The 26,226-nt window shown below is 41.9% G+C and overlaps 1 pseudogene; it reads right to left on the bottom strand.

The window, feature by feature from the left end:
• LOC109908451 (syndetin-like) overlaps positions 1-26,226 on the bottom strand; it is a 349,878-nt pseudogene that overhangs the window by 7,363 nt on the left and 316,289 nt on the right.

Here is a 26,226-nt window from a genome sequence, read left to right as displayed (position 1 = left end):
CCTTAGAACTAAAACCCTAACTAACCCTAGTCCTGTCCTTAGAACTAAAACCCTAACTAACCCTAGTCCTGTCCTTAGAACTAAAACCCTAACTAACCCTAGTCCTGTCCTTAGAACTAAAACCCTAACTAACTCTAGTCCTGTCCTTAGAACTAAAACCCTAACTAACCCTAGTTCTGTCCTTAGAACTAAAACCCTAACTAACCCTAGTCCTGTCCTTAGAACTAAAACCCTAACTAACCCTAGTCCTGTCCTTAGAACTAAAACCCTAACTAACCCTAGTTCTGTCCTTAGAACTAAAACCCTAACTAACCCTAGTCCTGTCCTTAGAACTAAAACCCTAACTAACCCTAGTTCTGTCCTTAGAACTAAAACCCTAACTAATCCTTGTTCTGTCCTTAGAACTAAAACCCTAGTCCTGTCCTTAAAACTAAAACCCTAACTAACCCTAGTTCTGTCCTTAGAACTAAAACCCTAACTAACCCTAGTCCTGTCCTTAGAACTAAAACCCTAACTAACCATAGTCCTGTCCTTAGAACTAAAACCCTAACTAACCCTAGTTCTGTCCTTAGAACTAAAACCCTAACTAACCCTAGTCCTGTCCTTAGAACTAAAGTGTGCGTTCTCTAATTCTCTCCTTCTCTCTTTCTTTCTCTCTCTCGGAGGACCTGAGCCCTAGGACCATGCCCCAGGACTACCTGACATGATGACTCCTTGCTGTCCCCAGTCCACCTGGCCATGCTGCTGTTCCAGTTTCAACTGACCTGAGCCCTAGGACCATGCCCCAGGACTACCTGACATGATGACTCCTTGCTGTCCCCAGTCTACCTGGCCATGCTGCTGCTCCAGTTTCAACTTCCACCTGACTGTGCTGCTGCTCTAGTTTCAACTGTTCTGCCTTATTATTATTCGACCATGCTGGTCATTTATGAACATTGAACATCTTGACCATGTTCTGTTATAATCTCCACCCGGCACAGCCAGAAGAGGACTGGCCACCCCACATAGCCTGGTTCCTCTCTAGGTTTCTTCCTAGGTATTGGCCTTTCTAGGGAGTTTTTCCTAGCCACCGTGCTTCTACACCTGCATTGCTTGATGTTTGGGGTTTTAGGCTGGGTTTCTGTACAGCACTTTGAGATATCAGCTGATGTACGAAGGGCTATATAAATAAATTTGATTGGATTTGAAACCCTAACTAACCCTAGTTCTGTCCTTAGAACTAAAACCCTAACTAACCCTAGTCCTGTCCTTAGAACTAAAACCCTAACTAACCCTAGTTCTGTCCTTAGAACTAAAACCCTAACTAACCCTAGTCCTGTCCTTAGAACTAAAACCCTAACTAACCCTAGTCCTGTCCTTAGAACTAAAACCCTAACTAACCCTAGTCCTGTCCTTAGAACTAAAACCCTAACTAACCCTAGTTCTGTCCTTAGAACTAAAACCCGAACTAACCCTAGTCCTGTCCTTAGAACTAAAACCCTAACTAACCCTAGTTCTGTCCTTAGAACTAAAACCCTAACTAACCCTAGTTCTGTCCTTAGAACTAAAACCCTAACTAACCCTAGTTCTGTCCTTAGAACTAAATGTCACGCCCTGGTCTTAGTATTTTTGTGTTTATATATTTATTTGGTCAGGCCAGGGTGTGACATGGGTTTATTTTGTGTTGTGTTTTTGTATTGGGGTTTTAGTAGGTATTGGGATTGTGGCTGAGTAGGGTTGTCTAGTAAAGTCTATGGCTGCCTGAGGCGGTTCTCAATCAGAGTCAGGTGATTATCGTTGTCTCTGATTGGGAACCATATTTAGGTAGCCCGGGTTTCACTGTGTGTTTGTGGATGATTGTTCATGTCTCTGTGTGTGTTAGCACAAGAGAGACTGTTTAGGTTTTCACGTTACATTTGTTGTTTTGTTTTTTCTTCATCATTAAATATGTATTTAACTTACCACGCTGCATTTTGGTCTGACTCTCTTTCAACGGAAGAAAGCTGTAACACTAAAACCTTAACTAACCCTAGTTCTGTCCTTAGAACTAAAACCCTAACTAACCCTAGTGCTGTCCTTAGAACTAAAACCCTAACTAACCCTAGTGCTGTCCTTAGAACTAAAACCCTGAACTACCAGCTCAGTAAAGCTCAGCACAATCAACCCTGGTGCAAAAAACACTGTACCCACTTCCCTGCCGGGTTCACGATTTAACACTCTTATAGATGTTGTGCTTGTGCCTCATCTTTTTTCCACTTCATCACAAGATGGTCAGGGACATTATGAAAGCTTTTTACCCCCCCCCCTATTAATGCCATGTCTCTCAGGCATAAAGAGGATGTCTCACCTGGCCGTATAAAACTCTGCCTGCCAGTACTTATATTTCACAGATGCTTTCACACACTCAGACAAGAGTGCACGCACGCATACACCCACACACACCACCATGAACAATGCACTGTGCAGAGAAAGGGTACAAGTGCTGATTTGAGGGAAAATGCATTAGGCCCCACACCTTTGACTCACTAGCAATGGAGATGGGAATGGAGCAGGTGGTTTTGGGAGCCATTTCGGATGTGTCAAGTGTTTAGAGGAGACTCAGGCCAGCCTCGTGTCAGACACGTTCCCTGTGGGGTCTCTATAACAGAACGTATAACAGTCCTGGGATGGTGTTGGGGTTGGGGAGAAGGAGGCAGAGAGAGTTAGCTAGTTGCTACCATATGGAGGGGATAAGAGGACTGAAGAGGAGTTGTCTCAGGAGAATGTCAGAGAAAGCTGAAGAAAAGCTGGGAGCACTCATGTCTTGAGTGCTTATCTAGGCAATCAGCTCGTTCCTTTGCGGTACTCTAACATTTCGTTTTTTAATTATTTATGACAAGCAGATGTTCCATCAAGAGGATGTTCAAACCTTGAGAATAAAAACATAGGGGGGGGGAGTAAAGAACAGAGAATCAAACTTTTCTTGATCGATGTTCGGGCTCGAAGCACCTTGTGGTCGTACCTTACTGCGGGAGACGACAGGGGCTCCAATACGGCCTTATTCAATAACTCACTTGAGGTATTCAGCCTATGACATGCGTCCCAGCTGATATTTACGAGTGTACCCCAGGAGCAAGGAAAGGGCCCCTCGACCAAAAAGACGTCAAAATTAGAGATGAACGAGGCAGCTAAAATGTCCACACCTCTCCACTGGCAGTAAATCCCGCTATTCCACAGGTACATATTAGCATGTGGTAATAAACTCACTATAAACCATAATTGAATGAGCAGTAGGTTTGTGTTCACAGATATTATTTTTCCTCCTGTGCTTATCATAATATATTTGCTGGCATTACAACTAGTCAGCAGCAAGCATACACATATTTATTATATATATATATTTTTTTAAAGCATATACATATTTTTTTAAATCACTGATTCGTACCTTTGAAATATACTATCACATAAACTGTAAGTGGGTACAGAGAGACATTATTTACTATTTTTGGAAAGGTTTTATTAAATGGAATGAACATGACTCATCAGGCACCACTCAGCCCCTTGATGAAGGCTGCAGTATACTGTATCTGCTGAAAAAGTGTTTTATCTAGAAATCAATTAAAGTGTTTTGTAAATCAAAGTAAGGATGCAGGAGTTGTTCCTCCTTCTTCTGAAGCCTATTGGCTTCTCTGGTGATATCTGAGGAAATCAGTCACTGTATTTTCATATGCAAGTAAACAACTTACCCCTCCACCAGAGTCCTGTTGGCCAGACGGATGCAGTGTTCCCACAGGACGTTAGACACAAGCAGAGGGACCCGGACGTGTCTGGACACATCACCCAGCCTCTTGTTAAACTCCTCAAACTCCTGAGGAATAGAAAAACCAGAACATTTTGTTCGTTCTTTTTTGGTCAACTGATAAATATTTTACAAAGACATCATTCTGGGTTTCACAACTAGTTGGCTATATTTTAAAGCAGAGATACTTTCATTAGTATTGTTGATTGTACTTTGTATTTTGTGTGTTGATGAGCTAACACCCAGTTCTACAGCTGAGCTGGTGAATAATGTTAGTCGACATGAGTTCTCATTAACACAGTTGAGCAGACATCCATCCAAACTTTCAGCCCTCACATACTCCCCCTGCACCACAGATGTCCTAGCAACCCTTGCCATACAAGATGGCTGCTGGCCGCGCTCCATTCCAACATGAGCAGCAGAGACACATCAGTCATGGACGTGTTGATGCAGCTGGTCAGGCCTTTTTCATTTTTCTTTAATTTCACCCCCAAAAATATATGTTGCTTTTTAGACACAAAGACCCATCGCTCTGACTCTCTCCATATGCCAAAAGCTACATGTTTCACCGTGTTCTTACACCTTGTTTGTTGCTGATACAAACGCCACTATAGTACAGACTGGGGTGTCAGAAAAAGGTGAAATGTTTTCCTCACTCACTACCAGAAGCTTGTACGCTTGTTACACAGTCTGCAATTTTCAATTAGATTTGAATGGAGGTAATTATGGTGAAGGGTGGAGTGGTTCATGTTGGCAAACTGCAGACCACCGGAAAGGGAATTGAAGGTGACACATTTTTCACTATAAAGGTTGTACAAGTTTGTCACGCCCTGGCCTTAGTTATCTTTTTTTTTTTAATTTATTTTGGTTAGGTCAGGGTGTGACATGGGAGATTTATGCGTTTTGTCTGGTCTAGGGTTTTTTGTATGTTTATGGGGCTGTTTCCTTTCTAGGTAGTTTGTAGGTCTATGGTTGCCTAGATTGGTTCTCAATTAGAGGCAGCTGTCTATCGTTGTCTCTGATTGGGAACCATATTTAGGCAGCCATATTCTGTGGGTATTTTTTGGGTGATTGACTTCTGTCTTTGTGTCATTGCACCAGATAGGACTGTTTCGGTTTTCACTTTTGTTGTTTTGTATTTTGTAGTGTTCTCGTTTATCGTCGATATTAAAGATGTTGAACACTAACCACGCTGCATCTTGGTCCTCCCATCCTTCAGCGGAAGAAAACCGTCACAAAGTTATTGCATCTGACTGGCAGAATTCACGAGGAGAAATAAAATGCATCTGAAAATGATCATACAGTCATAAACCTAAAAATGGATTTTCTCACACATTATTTTGATGCATGAAAGTACCCAAAGACTGCATTCAATGTATTTTCAAACAACACATGTGTGCCATCAAACGCTCACATTTTGAATAGCCTGGTTTGTACAAGAGACAACGTCAGTACCCCTGACACAATTTCCAATCTAAATGCAAATATAGCCAATATTGGATGCTAATATTCAACACAAACTCATGAATACAACATACATAATCTCCTCTAAATACAACCCTGTATCAATAACTTGTCAATCATAAACCATACTGTAGTGATGCATGGGTTGACTCATAACCCACAGTTCCCTGCGCTTATATCCACGGGGCGGGTGGGTTTAGGGTCATTAAATATTGTGTGGATGAAGGGTGGGTGGGTGGGATGAAGGGTGGGTGGGTGGGATGAAGGGTGGGTGGGTGGGATGAAGGGTGGGTGGGATGAAGGGTGGGTGGGATGAAGGGTGGGTGGGTGGGATGAAGGGTGGGTGGGTGGGATGAAGGGTGGGTGGGTGGCGGGCGGGCTGAATAAAAAGAAAACAATACCTTTAAAAAATCCATAAAAGTGTAATTATTGTGTAATTTATATCTATAGGCTACGTTGAGGTTTTTATTTGATTATTTTAGGCCATCTGGCATTAGTGCATTAGCCTAAGCTTTAGGGACCAACTGTACGCACGCCGAATAACCTACACGCCAAATGCTTTTGGTAACGGGCAGAAAAAGATAACATCGATACAAGGAGGCAAAAAGGTCAGAATTTAATTCAAAAAGAGAAAAGCTGTGAAATAGAGAGTTGAAAATAAAGAGAAGGGAGGGACAGAAAAGTCATGTTTGGGAAAGATTTGTTGAAGTGGTAAAAGATGATGAAAGCAGTGCCTGCAATGTTATGTGTGATGATTGTGAGGCGCTATACAAATTCGACAGTCACAAGAAGGGACTTCAAATAGGCCTATCGCACGTCAAGGGAACTGTAGCCTACTGTTTAGATGGGTTAAATGGAAACTGAAATCTGGACACTGACTATAGGTCTATAACCTCCCAAATGTAGGCTCATTCTTTGGTGTAGAAATATGATTTATTCATTTCAGATCTTGAGAGAATGTGAATGTGCCGCTAGATACTGTCTGTATAGGTGCTATCTTTATCAGCATCATAGAAGCTGATAGTGCCATATAAAACATGCATCCAAGCTGAACTGAAACCTTATCAGAAACATGTTGGTTCGTTTTCACAGCTTTCTATTTCCTTACAACCGGTCAAACTTTTGCACAGAAAAAAAGTTCTGTTTTTTGGAGGGTTGAGTTTCTGCATTTTCTCCCAAGTCCCTAAATGTCTTGGCTCTGTGAAAGAAGCAGATGAGAGAAAAGTTGAACTAGATTGAAGTAATTATTCTATCGATTTATGATATTCTGGTGAGCAAGGGTTTATTTAGTCTTCTAGGACATTTGGCGGCAACATACGTATAATGACAGACGAGAAGCTGCATGTATCTAATTATAGACAAGTTGACTAACAAATAGCCTACTAAAATGTCGAAAATTATAAGCAGAAACATTTAAATCCGTAAAAAGAAATCCTGCACCCAGTGTCCAAAAATAGTTTTTCCCTTTGTGATTGTAGCCTAGAGCACATATTCTATATTAGTGGGTGAGGGTTGGGTGCAGGCCTCCGATTTTCACGTTATGAAATTTTGTCGGGGGATGGGTTATTAGCAATTGCGGGCAGGTGAACAAACAGCTGACCCGCACACCACTACCATACTATGTCTATCTCAGAAAAAGATTGGATGAGCAGCATACATCTCAGCCTGACCGTTGCTCTCATCTTGTCGTGTAAATTAAACTCTTAGGTCCGCTGTGATCATCAATATGGCAAATGCGTTTAAATCAAGTCAGTGAGGCAGACACTTTTCCTCTGACTATTTGGCTTAAACATAATTAGTTTGGCTTAGAGCGGCTTAATAATGCTCGCAGAGAGCCGTCTTCCAGCCAGCCGATCCACAGATCCAGAAAGGTGAGCCTGAGTTTTTCATTAGAATTGGAGGCTGTGTAGTGGTTTGTTCGATGTGGTTCGGGATTTAAAGCTATGGCTGCTCAGACAGAAATGCTTATGCATATTTGGGGGATTCTCTTAGCTTCCACCTCGCAAATAAGGCCCACGGTCACGCTACCACTGCAAAACCCCCATCTGTTCCTCAACACTAGGGCCCCCTCTCTCCGTATGCTCCGGCTTCATGCTCATCACGACACGCCGAGCCACACGTCCCCATGCAAAATGCATGATGGGATAAGTGGAAGGAATGAATAACGATTTGATACTCATTTGGGAAGAGAACTTTAAAGCCTGGAGATAGTTACAGGAGGGGACCTAAGAAACTCACCTTTCCTTAACAAACCTCAAACTTAGCTTCCTGAATCTGCATTAAACTCCCCAAACTTCTTCCGTTATATGAATTATTCAAATCCTAACTGGCAAATAATTGATATCGGAAGACCTCTCGGAGTGGTTACGGGAATGAGAACAGAAAACTTTAAACAAAGATCTCGACATGTTGAAAGAGATTTAAAAGTTATCGATGACCTTGTGCTTCCGGAATTACTGGAAAATTTGATTTAAAAAAGAATCCATATTTGAAAGATCTCACTGCATTTCAAATACATTTCCAATAGACAGTCTCAAAAGAGAGGTGTCATCTTTAGTTCCTAACCAGGAAGCCTCGCTGAAAAAAAAATGCCATTGCAACTACAAAATGTATTTGTGATGTTTTTCTTCCTGCAGTGCAATTGAATGTTCATATGGGGAATACGAGAGAGATGGGGATGTGTGGTGCCTAGCTGGTTTCCCTTGAGGTACTGTAAATGTGCTGCACTGTGGGATCCAATAAGAACAGCACTTAACCTGAACTACTGTGGTACAAATACAAAGCTGTCCAACTGGGCAACCGCTATAAACAGATAAACAAATGCATTGAAATAGTAGTACCAATCCCTTTTCAAGATAACACAAAATAGTCACGTGGTCTAGCTTAACTAAAATACACAAAAGTATGTGGACACCCCATTCAAATTAGAGGGTTTGGCTATTTTAGTCACACCTGCTGCTGATCTGTTTATAAAATCGAGCTCACCGCCATGCAATCTCCATAGACAAACACTGGCAATAGAATGGCCCATACTGAAGAGCTCAGTGATTTTCAACGTGGCACAGTCATAGGATACCACCTTTCCAACAAGTCATTTCGTCAAATCTCTGACCTGCTAGAGCTGTTATTGTGAAGTGGAAAAGTCTAGGCACAACAACGACTCCGCCGCGAAATGGTAGGCCACCCAAGCTCACAGAACGGGACCGCCGAGTGCTGAAGCGCGTCTGTCCTCGGTTGCAACACTCACTATCGAGTTCCAAACTGCCTCTCGAAGCAACGTCAGCACAATAACTGTTCGTTGGGAGCTTCATGAAATGGGTTTCCATGGCCAAGTTGCCGCACACAAGCCTAAGATCACCATGTGCAATGCCAAGCGTCAGCTGGAATGATGTAAAGCTCATTGAACTCTGGAGCAGTGGAAACACTTTCTCTGGAGTGATAAATCACGCTTTACTATTTGGCAGTCCGAAAAATCTGGGTTTGGTGGATGCCGGGAGAATGCAACCTGCCCGAATGCATAGTGCCAACTTTAAAGTTTGGTGGAGGAGGAATAATGGTCTGGGGCTGTTTTTCATGGTTTGTGCCCCTTAGTTCCAGTAAAGGGAAATCCTAACACTACAGCATACAATGACATACTGGACGATTCTGTGCTTCCAACTTTGTGGCAACAGTTTAGGGAAGACCCTTTCCTGTTTCAACGTGACAATGCCCCCGTGCACAAAGCAAGGTCCATTGTGATTGCTGTGGAAGAAATTGACAGGCCTGCACAGAGCCCTGACCTCAACCCCATCAAACAGCTTTTGGATGAATTGGAACGCCGACTGCGAGCCAGGCCTAATCGCCAAACATCAGTGTCCAACCTCACTAACGCTTGTTGCTGGTTGGAAGCAAGTCCCTGCAGCATTGTTCCAACATCTAGTGGAAAGCCTTCCCAGAAGAGTTGAGGCTGTTACAGCAGCAAAGGGGGGACCAACCTCATATTAATGGGATGTTCAACGAGCAAGTGTCCACATACCTTTGGCCATGTAGTGTAGATAAGATTAGATCTGTGATTGAGTTGTCTGTAGACAATGTAAAGTGCTTTGAGAACAGGGGAAGCTCAGTGTAAATTCCGCCCATTAACTACTATGGTAAACTCATCAATCTTCAACAGAGTGAGAGCTACTATACTAAAGGACGCCTTGCATAATCCTGAGGAATATATATGGTAATTGCTAGTGCCTTGGGCAGATCTTTACTTGGGTTGATATATGACATTTAATGCTATTGTAGTAGGGAACTGTGGAAGAGAGTACCATCCTAGGGGGGTGAGAACATGGGTCACCCCAGGAGAATGACTACTATTTCCTTTGGTAATGGGCTTACAAAGGCTAGGGTCGTTACAGTATGCTTTGCTAAGAAGTAATGTCAATACAGTATATTGTGTGATCTGATATGGTCAGGGGTCCGCAGCTCCACCACACAATCAATTCTATTAAAATATATACAGTACCAGTCAAAAGGTTTTGAACACTGACTCATTCAAGGGTTTTCCTTATTTGTACTACTTTCTACATTGTAGAATAATAGTGAAGACATCAAAACTATGAAGTAACACATATGGAATCATGTAGTAACCAAAAAAGGGTTTAACAAATCAAAATATATATTTGAAATTCTTCAAAATTGACACCCTTTGCCTTGATGACAGCTTTGCAAACTCTTGGCATTTTCTTAATCAGCTTCATGAGGTAGTCACCTGGAATGCATTAACACATTAACAGGTGTGCCTTTTTAAAAGTTAATTTGTGTCATTTCTTTCCTTAATGCATTTGAGCCAATCAGTTGTGTTGTGACAAGTTAGGGATGGTATACAGAAGATGGTGTTTTACCAAATAGGGCGAAGTCCATATTATGGCAAGAACAGCTCAAATAAGCATTACTTCAAGACAGGTCAGTCAATTCGGAAAATTTCAAGAAATGTGAAAGTTCCTTCAAGTGCAGTTACAAAAAAGATAAAGCTTTGTGATGAAACTGTCTCTCATGAGGACACCACAGGAAAGGAAGACCCAGAGGTATCTCTGCTGCAGAGGATAAGTTCATTAGAGTTACCAGCCTCAGAAATTGCAGCCCAAATAAATGCTTCACAGAGTTCAAGTAACAGACACATCTCAACATCAACTGTTCAGAGGAGACTGTGTGAGTCAGGCCTTTATGGTCAAATTGCCGCAAAGAAAGAAACACAAGCAATTAGACCAGTGGAAATATGTCCTTTGGTTTGGTAAATCCAAATTTGAGATTTTTAGTTCCAACAGCCATGTCTTTGTGAGACGCAGATTAGGTAAATGGATGATCTCTGCATGTGTGAAGCATGTGTGAAGCATAGAGGCTGAGGTGTGATGGTGCTTTGCTGGTGACTTTGTAATTTATTTAGAATTCAAGGAACATTTAACCAGCATGGCTACCACAGCATTATGCAGCGATACGCCATCCCTTCTGGTTTGTGCTGTTGGGTTCTGAGAATATGAAATATACTTATTCATGTCACTGAGGGAGAGAGGGTCATGTATAACATTTACATTATGTCAGAATATGTTATTATTAGCTATCAGGGATCCTATGGGAGGGATACTCTGGGAGGAGAAGAGACACAGTCTGGTACCAGGCACCATGATAGCCTTGTGTTGAGTGTAGGGGAGCGATCACATGTTGACGGCATTGATAAGGGGAAAGAGCCATGGATTAGTGATGGACGGGGGTTGAGATCAGGTCAGGTCACGTTAAGGGTGAAACAAAAGTTTATGGCCAATATCACTTAGTGTCCTGCCTAGCAGTAAAGAATGATGTTTTATACAGATGTGTAGGAGGAGACTCAGCCTTGAGGAACGGTTAAATATCAGTGCTTGTGTGAACAATGTCTTTGTCTAATGCAGCTGTATTGACCCTCTGGGAGAATAAACTTGGTTAAGCTTTCATAGTGTCCATTGAGTTTTATACTCTGAGAATTAGAACCTACAACAGGACAATGATCCGACACACCTCCAGGCTGTGTAAGGGCTAGTTGACCAAGAAGGAGAGTGATGGAGTGCTGCATCAGATGACCTGGCCTCCACAATCACCCGACCTCAACCCAATTGAGATGGTTTGAAATGAGTTTGACCGCAGAGTGAAGGAAAAGCAGCTAACAAGTGCTCAGCATATGTGGGAACTCCTTCAAGACTGTTGGAAAAGGGTGGCTACTTTGAAGAAATTAAAATATAACATATAAATTCAGCAAAAAAATAAACATCCTCTCGCTGTCAACTGCATTCATTTTCCACAAACTTAACATGTGTAAATATTACAAGTTCCACAGACATGTGCCTAACATAAATGGAATAGTGTATCCCTGAACAAAGGGAGGGGAGGTCAAAATCAAAAGTAACAGTCAGTATTTGGTGTTGCCACCAGCTGCGTTAAGTTCTACAGTAAATCTCCTCCTCATGGACTGCACCAGATTTGCCAGTTCTTGCTGTGAGATGTTACCCCACTCTTCCACCAAAGGACCTGCAAGTTCCTGAACATTTCTGGGGGGGAATGGACCTAGCCCTCACCCTCCGATCCAACAGGTCCCAGACGTGCACAATGGGATTGAGATCCGGGCTCTTCACTGGCCATGGTAAAAACACTGATATTCCTGTCTCGCAGGAAATCACGCACAGAAAGAGCAGTATGGCTGGTGGCATTGTCATGCTGGAGGGTCATGTCAGGATGAGCCTGCAGGAAGGGTACCACATGAGGGAGGAGGCTGTCTTCCCTGTAATGCACAGCGTTGAGATTGCCTGCAATGACAACCAGCTCAGTCCGATGATACTGTGACACACCGCCCCAGACCATGACGGACCCTCCACATACAAATATATCCCACTCCAGAGTACAGGCCTCAGTGTAATGCTCACTCCTTCGATGATAAACGCGAATCCGACCCTTACCCCTGGTGAGACAAAACCGCGACTCGTCAGTGAAGAGCACTTTTTACCAGTCCTGTCTGGTCAACGACGGTGGGTTTGTGCCCATAGGCGACGTTGTTGCCGGTGATGTCTGGTGAGGACCTGCCATACAACAGGTCTACAAGCCCTCAGTCCAGCCTCTTTCAGCCTATTGCGGACAGTCTGAGCACTGATGGAGGGATTGTCCCGCTGGTGTGATGTTCGGATGTACCGATCCTGTGCAGGTGTTGTTACACGTGGTCTGCCACTGCGAGGACGATCAGCTGTCCATCCTGTCTCCCTGTAGCACTGTCTTAGGCGTCTCACAGTACGGACATTGCAATTTAATGCCCTGGCCACATCTGCAATCCTCATTCCTCCTTGTAGCATGCCTAAGACATGTTCACGCAGATGAGCAGGGACCCTGGGCATCTTTCTTTTGGTGTTTTTCAGAGTCAGTAGAAAGGCCTCATAACTGTGACTTTAATTGCCTACCATCTGTAAGCTGTTAGTGTCTTAACTTCTTGGTGACAGGGAGGCAGTATTGAGTAGCTTGGATGAATAAGGTGCCCAGAGTAAACTGCTTTCTACTCTGTCCCACATGCTAATATATGCATATTAGTAGTAGTATTGGATAGAAAACACTCTGAAGTATCTAAAACTGTTTGAATGATGTCTGTGAGTATAACAGAACTCATATGGCAGGTGAAAACCTGAGAAAAATCCAACCAGGAAGTGGGAAATCTGAAGTTTGTAGTTTTTCAACTCTTTGCCATTCCAATATACAGTGTAAATGGGGTCATATTGCACTTCCTACGGCTTCCACTAGATGTCAACAGTCTTTAGAACGTTGTTTTGAGCTTCTACTGTGAAGTGGGGGTGGATGAGAGGGGATTGAGTCAGGTGTCTGGCAGAGTGCCACAGGCTCTGAGGCGCGGTCACGAGAGAGTTAGCTCTCGTTCCATTGCTTTTCTACAGCCATAGGAATTCTCCGGTTGGAACATTATTGAACATTTATGATAAAAACATCCTAAAGATTGATTCTATACTTAGTTTGACAAGTTTCTAAGGGCTGTAATATAACTTTTGGAACTTTTCGTCCGACGTTCGACTGGACCTGAACGTGCGTTTGGATTTGTTTACCAAACGCGCTAACAAAAGAAGCTATTTGGATAAATAAATTATGAACTTTATCGAACAAATCAAACATTTATTGTGGAACTGGGATTCCTGGGAGTGCATTCTGATGAAGATCATTAAAGGTAAGTGAATATTTATAATGCTATTTCAACCTAATGTTGACTACACATTATGGCGGATATCTTTTTGGCGGCTTTGTTGTCTGAACGCTGTACTCAGATTATTGCATGGTTTACTTTTTCCATAAAGTTTTTTTGAAATCTGACACAGCGGTTGCTTTTGGAGAAGTATATCTCTAATTCCATGTATAACACTTGTATTGTCATCAACATTTATGAGTATTTCTGTGAATTGATGTGGTTCTCTGCACAATCCCCGCATGTTTTAGAACTACTGAACGTAACGCACCAATGTAAAATGAGATTTTTAAAAATATAAATATGCACTTTATCGAACAAAACATACATGTATTGTGTAACATGAAGTCCTATGAGTGTCATCAGATGAAGATCTTCAAAGGTTAGTGATTAATTTGATCTCTATTTGTGCTTTTTGTGAGTCCTCTCTTTGGCTGGAAAAATGGCTGTGTTTTTCTGTGAGTTGGTGGTGACCTAACATAATAGTTTGTGGTGCTTTCGCTGTAAAGCATTTTTGAAATCAGACGCTGTGGCTGAACGAGAATTGTATCTTTAAAATGGTGTAAAATACTTGTATGCTTGAGGAATTTTAATTATGAGATTTTTGTTGTTTTGAATTTGGCGCTCTGCACTTTCACTGGCTTTTGGCGAGGTGGGATGCTACCGTCCCACATATCCCAGAGAGGTTATAGACCGTTCCACAGATGCATGTTCATTTATTGTTTATGGTTCATTGGATAAGCATGGGAAACAGTGTTTAAACCCTTTACAATGAAGATCTGTGAAGTTGTTTGGATTTTTACGAATTATGTTTGAAAGACAGGGTCCTGAAAAAGGGACGTTTATTTAACAATGTAGAAAATAGTTAAAATAAAGAAAAACGTTTTGAATGAGTAGGTGTGTCCAAACTTTTGACTGGTACTGTATAGAAATAAATACATTTTAAAGGAATTATTATATTTATCTACTTCGTTATAGAGACAAACCTCTTTTTCAGGTTAAGCCAAGTCAGCTCTGCATAAACTCATTGGACATGATTGTGTGACACCGCCACTATGTTTCAGAGGCCAGCATGCGTTCTATATGTGGAGTTTACAGCTTCTTAGGGTTATTACAGAAAATATATACAGGAAAATCAGCCATGAACCCTGATCCATCACTGTATTATTACAGCAATGACATGACAAACGGACATGACCTTATGAAGTAATCCATTACAGGAATATACACATACACGTCTTTCACCATATTTTAGTCATTACGTTCACACATACTAAAACACATAATGTCACATTACCTTTAACAGGACGTCCACGTACACATTGTGCTGCGACATTATCTCCCTAATGTCCCACTTAACTGCAGCCATCAGCAGCAGCATCTGTTCGTAGTCTAAAGCCTTGGCTGCCACGACCCAGCATATGGGTTTACGTAGCTCACTGGTATAAGTGAATGACAAGGAGAATGGTATAAACAAGGACAGTGGTTGTGTCATAAATGGCACCCTACTCCCTTCATAGTGCACTACTTTTGATCAGGGCCCTGGTCAGAAGTAGTGAAGTATACTGTATATGGAATAGTGTTCCATTTAGGACGCATCCATAAACAAGGACAGTGTCAATTCAATACTCACTCAGTACATTTTACTCAGTGTACAAAGTAAGTAAGGACAGAAAAAGTGAAAAACGTTCAGTAGAAAGATTTGAGAATGTTCAAATGTTACTTTCTCCAGGCATTGAACTTTAGAAAGTGTAAAATCGTTTGGGGTAGATATTGATTTTGAGTCCCTTTTTGAAAATGTGAAACTCTGACGCACCCTCAAGACTGGTACTAATGGTACACACACGTTGAAAAACATCTAGCTGATAGAGAAGAGTTTGTGGTCAACAGTCATTTCCACTCTCACTGATAAGGTCATGTGTGTCAGAGGAGATCGCGACAACTAGTTAATAACATGACAGCTGAAAACAGTTGTTCTGATTAAAGAAGCTATAAAACTGGCCTTCTTTAGACTAGTTGAGTATCTGAAGCATCAGCATTTGTGGGTTCGTGCTCACATCATTGCAAAAGTGTTTTCTAATGATCAATTAGACTTTTAAAATGATAAACTTGGATTAGCTAACACAACGTGCCATTGGAACATAGGAGTGATGGTTGCTGATAATGGGCCTCTGTACACCTATATTCCATACAAAATCAACCGTTTCCATATACAATAGTCATTTACAACATTAACATTGTCTACACTGTATTTCTGATCAATTTGATGTTATTTTAATGGACAAAAAAGTTGCTTTTCTTTCAAAAACAAGGACATTTCTAAGTGACCACAAACTTTTGAACGGTGGTATAGGGTGCGTTTGTAATTTGGCATCCTAATCCCTATAACAGGGGTAGGCAACTAGATTCAGCCACGGGTCTATTTTTGTTGGCGCAAATGGTCGGGGGGGCGGGTAATAATTATAACAATTTGTACACTAAACATTTTTCACAATTAACCGCAAAAAGAGATTGTATTTGAAAATAACAATAATTTCATACCTTGATGAGCAACGCCCCTGTGCACTTTTTAGGGAATAGGGTGCCATTTGGGATACATCCATAGAGTTGTGGACTGACTGACCAGAACTGCTGGAGGAATGGCTTCTTGGCTGCAGGCATCATAGTATCCAGGTGAGACTGAAGGGACTCAAACTGCTCGGCCAGAAACACCCTGGGAAGAGAGGCAGAGAGTGAAATCAGTACAGACTTTTAGCTAGGCGGATAGGCCCACCAAATCAGAGATTGAAGCAGTGTTAGAGGGGTACGGAGAGGGGTAGGAGGGGAGAGGGGAGCAGGGGCATTAGCTGAATGGATTGGGATATTGCAGACAGACTATTTTCCCCTTTCTCTCCTGAGCTTTAGAAACTTCTCTTGATCCCCTGTGCTAATTAATGAGGTAGTTTCAGTCCTAGCATCAGATGGAGGTGGAAGGGTGTAGGAGGTACAGTAGCTAGAAATGGAGTTTTGGCCAGGTCATAATGCACCTTCTTGTTGGTTTAAATCAGCACCATATCAGGCCATGAAGCCTAAAACAGTGGGAGTATTTACATTCACTGGGTTTTCATCACTACAGCTATACATTAACAAACACTGAGCCACATAGAATAGATGTGGGGGGAAAAAACGATTAATTAAAATCAATAGAAACAAAAATAAAAGCTAGTCCAGTGTAAAAATGGAGCACGGGGGGATTGAAGACATTTTTCAAATGTGTCAGCATGATCAACGCTATTATTATCCTTTTAAATGTTTTACATAAACAAAATTCATGAAAATAAGTTCAGTTAAATGATGGGCAGAGAGTCAACTGAGTGTGCAAATCTGGTGATAAGCGTTAATGACTGGCCGTGCGACAAGGCCAACGCAAGGCAAGGGGAAGGCATAGAGATGAATGGACCTCATTATAACAGTATGGTAACTGTTAAATAAACAATATTGTATACTACGGACTAGGGATGTGTCCCAAATTACACCCTGTTTTCTATATAGTGCACTACTTTTGACACACAAGGCTCTGGTCAAAAGTAGTACACCATGAAGAGAATAGGGTGCCATTTAGGATACATCCTAGGGCAGCAGGAAATGCTATTTAGTAGGCTGGAGCTGGAGCCGAAAGTTCAGTTGGGAAGAGATACGTATGAGAGAGAAGGAGAGAATGAATCAAAATCGTTTAGACATGGAGCAACAGTTGCACTTGCAGGGTTTTTCATTTGGTGATGCAACATGCCCCCTTCAGATGTTAGAGAAATGAACGAAACATGTGAATGTCTGTTATGTGTAATCCAAGATGATCCTTAGATAACCACATCCTGTTGACACATTCTTTATTAATAAGTGCTTGTTGCAGTAGAAACTAGCTGCCTACTGAGAAGTAATTGAAAGCGGGCCTGAAACACATCGAAACGAATTGCAAATCTATGTGGGCCAAATAAATGAGTATCTAGGACAAAATTAGAACCTCAACAAAGACCATTACCTTCCCAGATTGCATTACACTCAACCATCAAACATTAACGAGCGCAAGTGATGTCCAATATGCCACGAGACATACACACAGCTTGCTCCTGCCTCCCTTTAATATGACAACATTCCCACAAAAGAGTGGGCAAACACGTTTGTTTTTATGGACTCGAAAAATGGCATTATCTGTGAGTCGTCAGCCCACCATGACCACAAATCTCATGGTTACCACAGGGAGAGATAACAAGCAGAGCCCTGACATTTATCGTGTTATGCCTATATAAATTTAGACGATGACAAGAGGCACTTATCTTTCACAACTATAATCTTGATCTTTGCTCAGGGCCCTGGGGTGGCGGGCCCTCATTGATTATTCCATTAAAGCATGGCTAAATGAGCTGTTAAAGGTAGAGCAGCCCTTTACGAGGCTCCCATAGTCAGTAATGGCTTTATTCAAAATGGCGTATTGTATGCTGAGCATGTCTGGGTGCTAGGACAGAGGGGTTAGGTGGTGTGTAAGCCCCCTCCACCACTACAGTCACTGCTCTGTGTGTGTGTGTGTGTGTGGGGGGGGGGGGGGGGGGTGGAGCATTCCGTTCTTTCTTCCTTTAAAATCCCTTAAGAGCCTAAGCCCTGATCTCTTCAACAGTGAAAACAGTAGTTACTTCAAAAGTTGTGTTTTTCTCACAATCGGATTTTGAAATGTTACAGCCTACAATCATAACATTTGTCTCCCGGAGTGTGGAGGACAGTGGGTTGCTCAGCAACAGGGGCAGGGCAGAGACTTTTATTACAGTAATGGTGAGGATAATGTACATTATTGTTTGACCAAATCATGGTTTGGAGTAGGGTGAGCGTGTAGAATGTCAAGCTTGCATTGATGCTACCAATACAGTTTATAACTCGCACAGCCAAGTCAGAGTGTCACACTCTGGAGCTCTGTGAATAATTTAATTTGGAACGACCCTCAGTGGCCACCACCCTCTAGGGACTTCTAAAGAGATATAAACAGGATTTCAAATGGGGGTCTAAAGACCATCTCTTACAGTGACTCTGTTGCGACTACCCTCTGGGCCAGGCTGTAGAGTGTCTCACTGGCTGTCAGAACAACCAGCTGGCTGAGGTGAGGGCTGGGCACCTTCTCCTTCCTCTCCTCCACCGGGCCACCCTGGATGCTGGATCCGCCTTCCCCCAGAGACTCCTATAACAGGGGGACAGAGAGAGGGAATAGTTAGCTTGACTTGCTCCTTCCTCCCACACACAGAGAGTGGAGAGTTAGACCACAGATACTCAGAGAAGGGGACAGACACATTCACTTTGCGATAACAGGGAGACAGAGAGACTGAGAGAGACAGAGAGAGAGAGAAAGGAAAGGGGGGATACCTGGTCGGTTGTACAACTGAATGCATTAAACTGAAATGTCTCTTCTGAATCAGAGAGGTGTGGGGGGCTGCCTTAATAGACATCCACATCATCGGTGCCCGGGGAACAGTAGATTAACTTCCTTGCTCAGAATGATAGATTTTACCTTGCCAGCTCTGGGATTCGATCCAGCAACCTTTCGGCTACTGGCCCAATGCTCCTAACCGCCAGGCTACCTGCCGCCCAGAGTGAGTGAGTCAGTGAGTGAGAAAGACATACAGGGAAACACCAGTTAGCTTTGAAAGAACAGTGACAGAGAGAGAGAGGGATAGATGATCTGGCTTTGACAGACCAGGAGACACAGAGATAGACATTCTTTGGATACAGGCTAATAGCACCACAGACATTAGCTCTGTGGCCAACTGTAAAAGCTGGAGCAGTGAGCTATGACCACAGGCTACATCAGCCAGATATGAGAGTTGGTTTTACCACAGAGCTCAAACAGTGAGCTACAGCAGTAAGATACAATTATTTACAGTACCAGTCAAAAATGCGGACACACCTACTCATTCAAGGGTTTTTCTTTATTTTAACTATTTTCCACATTGCAGAATAATAGTGAAGACATTAAAACTATGAAATAACACATATGGAATCATGTAGTAACCAAAAAAAAGTGTTAAACAAATCAAAATATAGTTTAGATTTTAGATTCTTCAAAGTAGCCGCCTTGATGACAGCTTTACACACTCTTGGCATTCTCTCAACCAGCTTCATGAGGTAGTCACCTGGAATGCATTTCAATTAACAGGTGTGCCTTCTTAAAAGTTAATTTGTGGTTTTTCTTTCCTTAATGCGTTTGAGCCAATCAGTTGGGTTTTGACAAGTGGCTTCTTTGCTGCCCTTCTTGACACCAGGCCATCCTCCAAAAGTCTTCACCTCACTGTGCGTGCAGATGCACTCACACCTGCCTGCTGCCATTCCTGAACAAGCTAACTGTTGCCCCGATCCGGCAGCTGAATCAACTTTAGGAGACGGTCCTGGCACTTGCTGGACTTTCTTGGGCCCCCTGAAGCCTTCTTTACAACAATTGAACCGCTCTCTTTGAGTTCTTGATGATCCGATAAATGGTTGATTTAGGTGCAATCTTACTGGCAGCAATATCCTTGCCTTTGAAGCCCTTTTTGTGCAAAGCAATGATGAAGGCACGTGTTTCCTTGCAGGTAACCATGATTGACAGAGGATGAACAATGATTCCAAGCACCACTCTCCTTTTGAAGCTTCCAGTCTGTTATTCGAACTCAATCAGCATGACAGAGTGACCTCCAGCCTTGTCCTCGTCAACACTCACACCTGTGTTAACGAGAGAATCACTGACATGATGTCAGCTGGTCCTTATGTGGCATGGATGAAATATAGTGGAAATGTTTTTTGGGAATTCAGTTAATTTGCATGGCAAAGAGGGACTTTGCAATTAATTGCAATTCGTCTGATCCCTCTTCATAACATTCTGGAGTATCAGCAAATTGCCATCATTGTCACGATCGTCGTAAAGAGGAGACCAAAGCGCAGCGTCGTGTAAATGCATGATTTAATGATTAGACGGAAAAAAACACAAAGTACACTAAACAAACAAACTAACTAACCAGACGAATGTGACCGCTATAGAAACTGAGTGCTAACATGCAACATAACATAGACAATAACCCACAAACTACAATACAACACAGGCTACCTAAATATGGTTCCCAATCAGAGACAACGACAAACACCTGCCACTGATTGAGAACCATATCAGGCCAAAACACATAGAAATAGACAAACTAGACATATAACATAGAATGCCCACTCCTATCACACCCTGACCAAACAAAACATAGAAACAAACAACGCAAATCATGGTCAGAGTGTGACAATCATACAAACTGAGGCAACAGACTTTATGAAAAATAATATTTGTGTCATTCTCAAAACTTTTGTCCACGACTGTACTGTATTCTACACGATCTACTGCATCTTGCCTATGCCATCGCTATTCCATATATTTCTATGTATATATTCATCCCTTTACATTTGTGTGTATTTGTGTGTATAAGATAGTTGTTGTGAATTTGTTAGATGACTTGTTAGATATTACTGTATAGTCGGAACTAGAAGCACAAGCATTTCGCTACACTTGCATTAACATCAGCTAACCATGTGTATGTGACCAATAAAATTGTATTTGATTTCATTTGAATCTGCTATTCAATGCATTTTAATGGACAATATCAGCAGTTAGGCAAATAAACATTTCATCAAATTTTACTTGTACAATTTTGGGGGGATACTTTAAGGGGTCTTAAATTCCAAATCAAATAGCAAATTGATCCTTGGTATGACCTTCTTAAAACAATTCCATATAACTAAGTACAGTAGAACCCTCCCCCTGGCTTAGACAGGGCTTAGACTCTTATGGGTTAATAAGCTCCAGCACATTTCAATCTCACACACACTTTTCTGGCTTTTCTACAGTTGTGAAATTCAGGAGAAAATCAGGCCTGTCCCACAGGCCATGTCCATTAATCATAACAATATAACCCAAGCACTAAAAGAGAATTCTCAGCAGAAGGCAGAAGAATCACAATATTTTGTTAAGGTTCATCTGAGCCTGATGATGGATCATATGGGCTGTCAAGCTGTGTGTGTATCCCTGAAACAACAGAAGCAGAACAGCAGGGGCAAATCAATAGCAATCACATCCAGTAAGTAATGAACAAATGGAAAGCCATTAAACCTGTCCACCATCATCCACTTGCATACATAGTCATCTGGGGAGAAGAACACATCTCACTTTACCTAATAATACTAAATAGGGTTGCAAAAGTCAAGTAACTTTTGAAAAATGCCTAGGATTTCCTGCTTATTCCTGATCAGAGCCCTAATTCTGATCAGAGCCCTAAGTACCAAACTCTATATAAATCAATCAAAACATTTAAACATTCAAGAATGAAGGAACATGTGACATTAAACCACTAAATAATTGATCATAAATGGCTAAAATGACCTTTAATTAATTGGTTTGGTAGCTAATTAGATATTATAAATCATGCAAGCCCAGCGATAGACTATAGTGTCCTGTCCAAGGGGTGTAGCCTACTTGTCCATCAAGCTGCCTCACACTACAGAAACAGGAGACAGGCTCCGTTCAGCTCGCACAAGCCAAGGTTACTTACTTATGGGCTTGTAATGGGTAGGTAATAGCCCTGTTGGGGCCTACTAGAGACCAATTAATTATCAATAAAGAGTTATCTGAGTCAACTTAGAAACCATTAATCAATGATAAGAGGGGCGGGTCTAAAGGATGAATGCATGTCAAAGAGTCAGATCACAGAATCAGAGAACGAATTGCCATTCAGATGAAGTTCGGAGTCGGGTGAAGTTGCCCTGAGACGCTGCTCTTGGGTCACTTTTGCATTTCCCCCACTAATGGTTAAGGTTAGGAATGAGGGAGGGGAAGCTGATCCTAGATTAGTACCTGGAGCGTAATGCTCCTATTGGCAGAACGAGCAGTCAAATATCAAGCCAAAACGTTATCATGAAAAACAATGGCAGAATGCTCGGTCACAAATTGACTTCACTGGGGTTAAATGTGTGTGTCAAATACTAGTTTGACAATCTCTTAGGTAGACTGGTCCCAGATGTGTTTGTGCCATCATATCAACTCCTTTTCACTCATTATCATGCCAAACATGGATTTGACATGATAACACAAACAGATCTGGAACCAAGCTAGTTTTGGGTCGCTAACTTTCCAAATCACATCCACTCCTGTCTAGAGAACCATTAGATGTTGCAAGTTAGAAATTTCAGTGCACAATACCTTCACAGAGTAAAACCACTAAACTACGTGCAGTAAACTGAAGCATAAACATGATTAACATCCTGCGCTGGTGGAGTTGATCCAGAAAACCCATTAGACTTCCCACTCTATTCTGAGCCCGATTGTGACTCATGATAAAAGAAACACAAAAGTAAAAGTCATTTATGAACTGACAACAACCCAAAACGTCAGCCGAAACTGCTTACCCTCCATTTGCAGAACACAAACAACAAATATTGATTTGTTCTCAACAGAGACTTTTCAGGATTTGCGTGAAAAAAGGGGTGGGGGGGGGGGGTATACAGAAGATAACCCTATTTGGTAAAAGACCAAGTCCATTTTATGGCAAGAACAGCTCAAATAAGCAAAGAGAAACAACAGTCCATCATTAATTTAAGACATGAAGGTCAGTCATTACAGAAAATGTCAAGAACTTTGAGAGTTTCTTCAAGTGCAGCCACAAAAACCATCAAGTGCTATGATGAAATTGGCTCTCATGAGGACCGCCACAGGAATGGAAGACCCAGAGTTACCTCTGCTGCAGAGGATATGTTCATTAGAGTTACCAGCCTCAGAAATTGCAGCCCAAATAAATGCTTCACAGAGTTCAAGTAACAGACACATCTCAACATCAACTGTTCAGTGCAGACTGTTAATCAGGCCTTCATGGTAGAATTGCTGCAAAGAAAACACTACTAAAGGATACCAATAAGAAGAAGAAACTTGCTTGGGCCAAGAAACACGAGCAATGGACTTTAGACCGGTGGAAATGTGTCCTTTGGTCTGGAGTCCAAATTGGAGATTTTTGGTTCCAACCACTGTATCTTTGTGAGACGTACAACAGTATTCTGCGGCGATAAGTCATCCCATCTGGTTTGTCAAATGCACAGCAAATGTGGGAACTCCTTCAAGACTGTTGGAAAAGCATTCCAGGTGAAGCTGGTTGAGAGAATGCCAAGAGTGTGCAAAACTGTAATCAAGGCAAAGGGTGAAAAATATCAAATATCAAATATGTTTAGATTTGTTTCATGCTTTTTTGGTTACTACATGATGCCATATGTTATTTCATAGTTTTGATGTCTTCACTATTATTCGACAATGTAGAAAATAGTAAACACACTTGTCATTCTACTGACCATGCTCCAAAGGCATTAACAATCACTTATTATGACGAGGAAATTCTCCCCCTGAAGACTACAGATAAATTATTAAATGTCTCTCTTCACGTTGCTCATAACTCGGCATAGTTTCTTCCTTTGGATTTAACACGCTATGAAAATCCTGACGACACCCATATGTCATGCCCTGGCCATAGAGAGGCTTTTATTCTCTATTTTGGTTAGGCCAGTGTCATGACGTTGGCCTGGGGGTAGGTTTATGACAGTCATAAATACCTCTTCCCCCCTTTTTCCTCTCTCTTCCCTACTGATGTTACTTTTGCAAAATCAAATCAAATCAAATTTATTTATATAGCCCTTCGTACATCAGCTGATATCTCAAAGTGCTGTACAGAAACCCAGCCTAAAACCCCAAACAGCAAGCAATGCAGGTGTAGAAGCACGGTGGCTAGGAAAAACTCCCTAGAAAGGCCAAAACCTAGGAAGAAACCTAGAGAGGAACCAGGCTATGTGGGGTGGCCAGTCCTCTTCTGGCTGTGCCGGGTGGAGATTATAACAGAACATGGCCAAGATGTTCAAATGTTCATAAATGATCAGCATGTTCGAATAATAAGAAGGCAGAACAGTTGAAACTGGAGCAGCAGCACGGCCAGGTGGACTGGGGACAGCAAGGAGTCATCATGTCAGGTAATCCTGGGGCATGGTCCTAGGGCTCAGGTCCTCCGAGAGAGAGAATGAGAGAATTAGAGAACGCACACTTAGATTCACACAGGACACCGAATAGGACAGGAGAAGTACTCCAGATATAACAAACTGACCCTAGCCCCCCGACACATAAACTACTGCAGCATAAATACTGGAGGCTGAGACAGGAGAGGTCAGGAGACACTGTGGACCCATCCGAGGACACCCCCGGACAGGGCCAAACAGGAAGGATATAACCCCACCCACTTTGCCAAAGCACAGCCCCCATACCACTAGAGGGATATCTCTTGCTTAACATAGAGATTCAGGGAACATCATAAGGTGGGGGGAAATGAACTATATTCTGGTAATCCGTCCAATTGAACATATGCAGTGGTACTTAATGAATATGATGTCAGTTTGGGTTGTCATCTGAGACATTCTCATCAATGATAAGATGACATAAACTCTACAGTGGAAAGTCTACACATCAAAGTTATCGGATTCACATGGAATTGTTGTTCAATTTAAATGTTTGAATATGAAATGATTTGTGATGGGATGAAATGTGATTTTAGCTTCTAAAATGTGAGATTTGGGTTTTCATAAAATACGGCTCTGCTCAATCAGTGGCCCGCCCCTGTGAAGGGACATGGGCAATAAAACTTTTCAAACACGCCCTCCTCTCCCTTCCTATATAAGCCCTCGACGACAATATAACCTCCTGTTCCAAGGACGTGAGGACAACGGTCCGATGTCAGAATGGTTCAGATAATAACTACAGAACGAAGCCAACATCAGCGTGAGCTTTGGTTGCGAATGGTATGAACTTTGAACTCTTATTCACTACAGAAGTGATACCTCCTAACCGTTGAGTTAGCAACAGCCGCTGCAAACGAGGGTTAGGAAGAAAAAGCCAGAGTATCCCGTCTACCACACAACGACGTTACTACAACGTATTCAATTTACCAGCAGAGACATTCTTCAAAGGACAAAGGACTCAGTTGGGCAACATGGCCTTCCATCTACCACCAACCTACCGAAGCGCAGCTCAGAGTAAATATTTATTGCATTTTCCTTTTCCAAATGGGCGGTAATTTAGAATGCATAAGATACTGTAATTACAATAGCACAGCTTCGCCCTTTGTTCCTAAGTCTTCACGCTCTTTCACTCAAACCCAGACCCTTTTCTTTTGTGTAACCAGCTGTCATATCTGTTCCGCCCGCTAGGGACGTTTTTCTTTATGACATAATTTGTAGTCAAGTTATGATTGAAATATGTGTATGTGTAATTCTGTGTGATTAGTTAGTTATCTAGTAAATAAATAATTAAACCCAATTTTGTATTGCTGATTCAACTTGATAGCCAGGGTTCGTGCAGATAGCCAGGGTTCGTGCAGATAAGAATTTACAACTTTCAGATGAGACTGAATTAAGATGACGATTAATATTGATGTAAAATATTGCTAGGTCTTTAAGAGTTTATTCGGAAGATAACAGCTCTATAAATATTATTTTGTGGTGCCCCGACTCTCTAGTTAATTACATTTATACGATTAGCTCAATCAGGTAATATTAATTATGGAGAAATTATTTTATAGAATAGCATGTCATATCACTTAATCCGGCATAGCCAAAGACACGACACCAGGGTGTGACTAGGGTGGGCATTCTATGTTCTTTTTTCTATGATTTTGTATTTCTTTGTTTTTGGCCGGGTATGGTTCTCAATCAGGGACGGCTGTCTATCGTT

The sequence above is a fragment of the Oncorhynchus kisutch genome, linkage group LG17 (assembly GCF_002021735.2).
Source record: "Oncorhynchus kisutch isolate 150728-3 linkage group LG17, Okis_V2, whole genome shotgun sequence".
Taxonomy (NCBI): Eukaryota; Metazoa; Chordata; class Actinopteri; order Salmoniformes; family Salmonidae; genus Oncorhynchus; species Oncorhynchus kisutch.
This window is presented reverse-complemented; position numbering and strand designations above follow the sequence as displayed.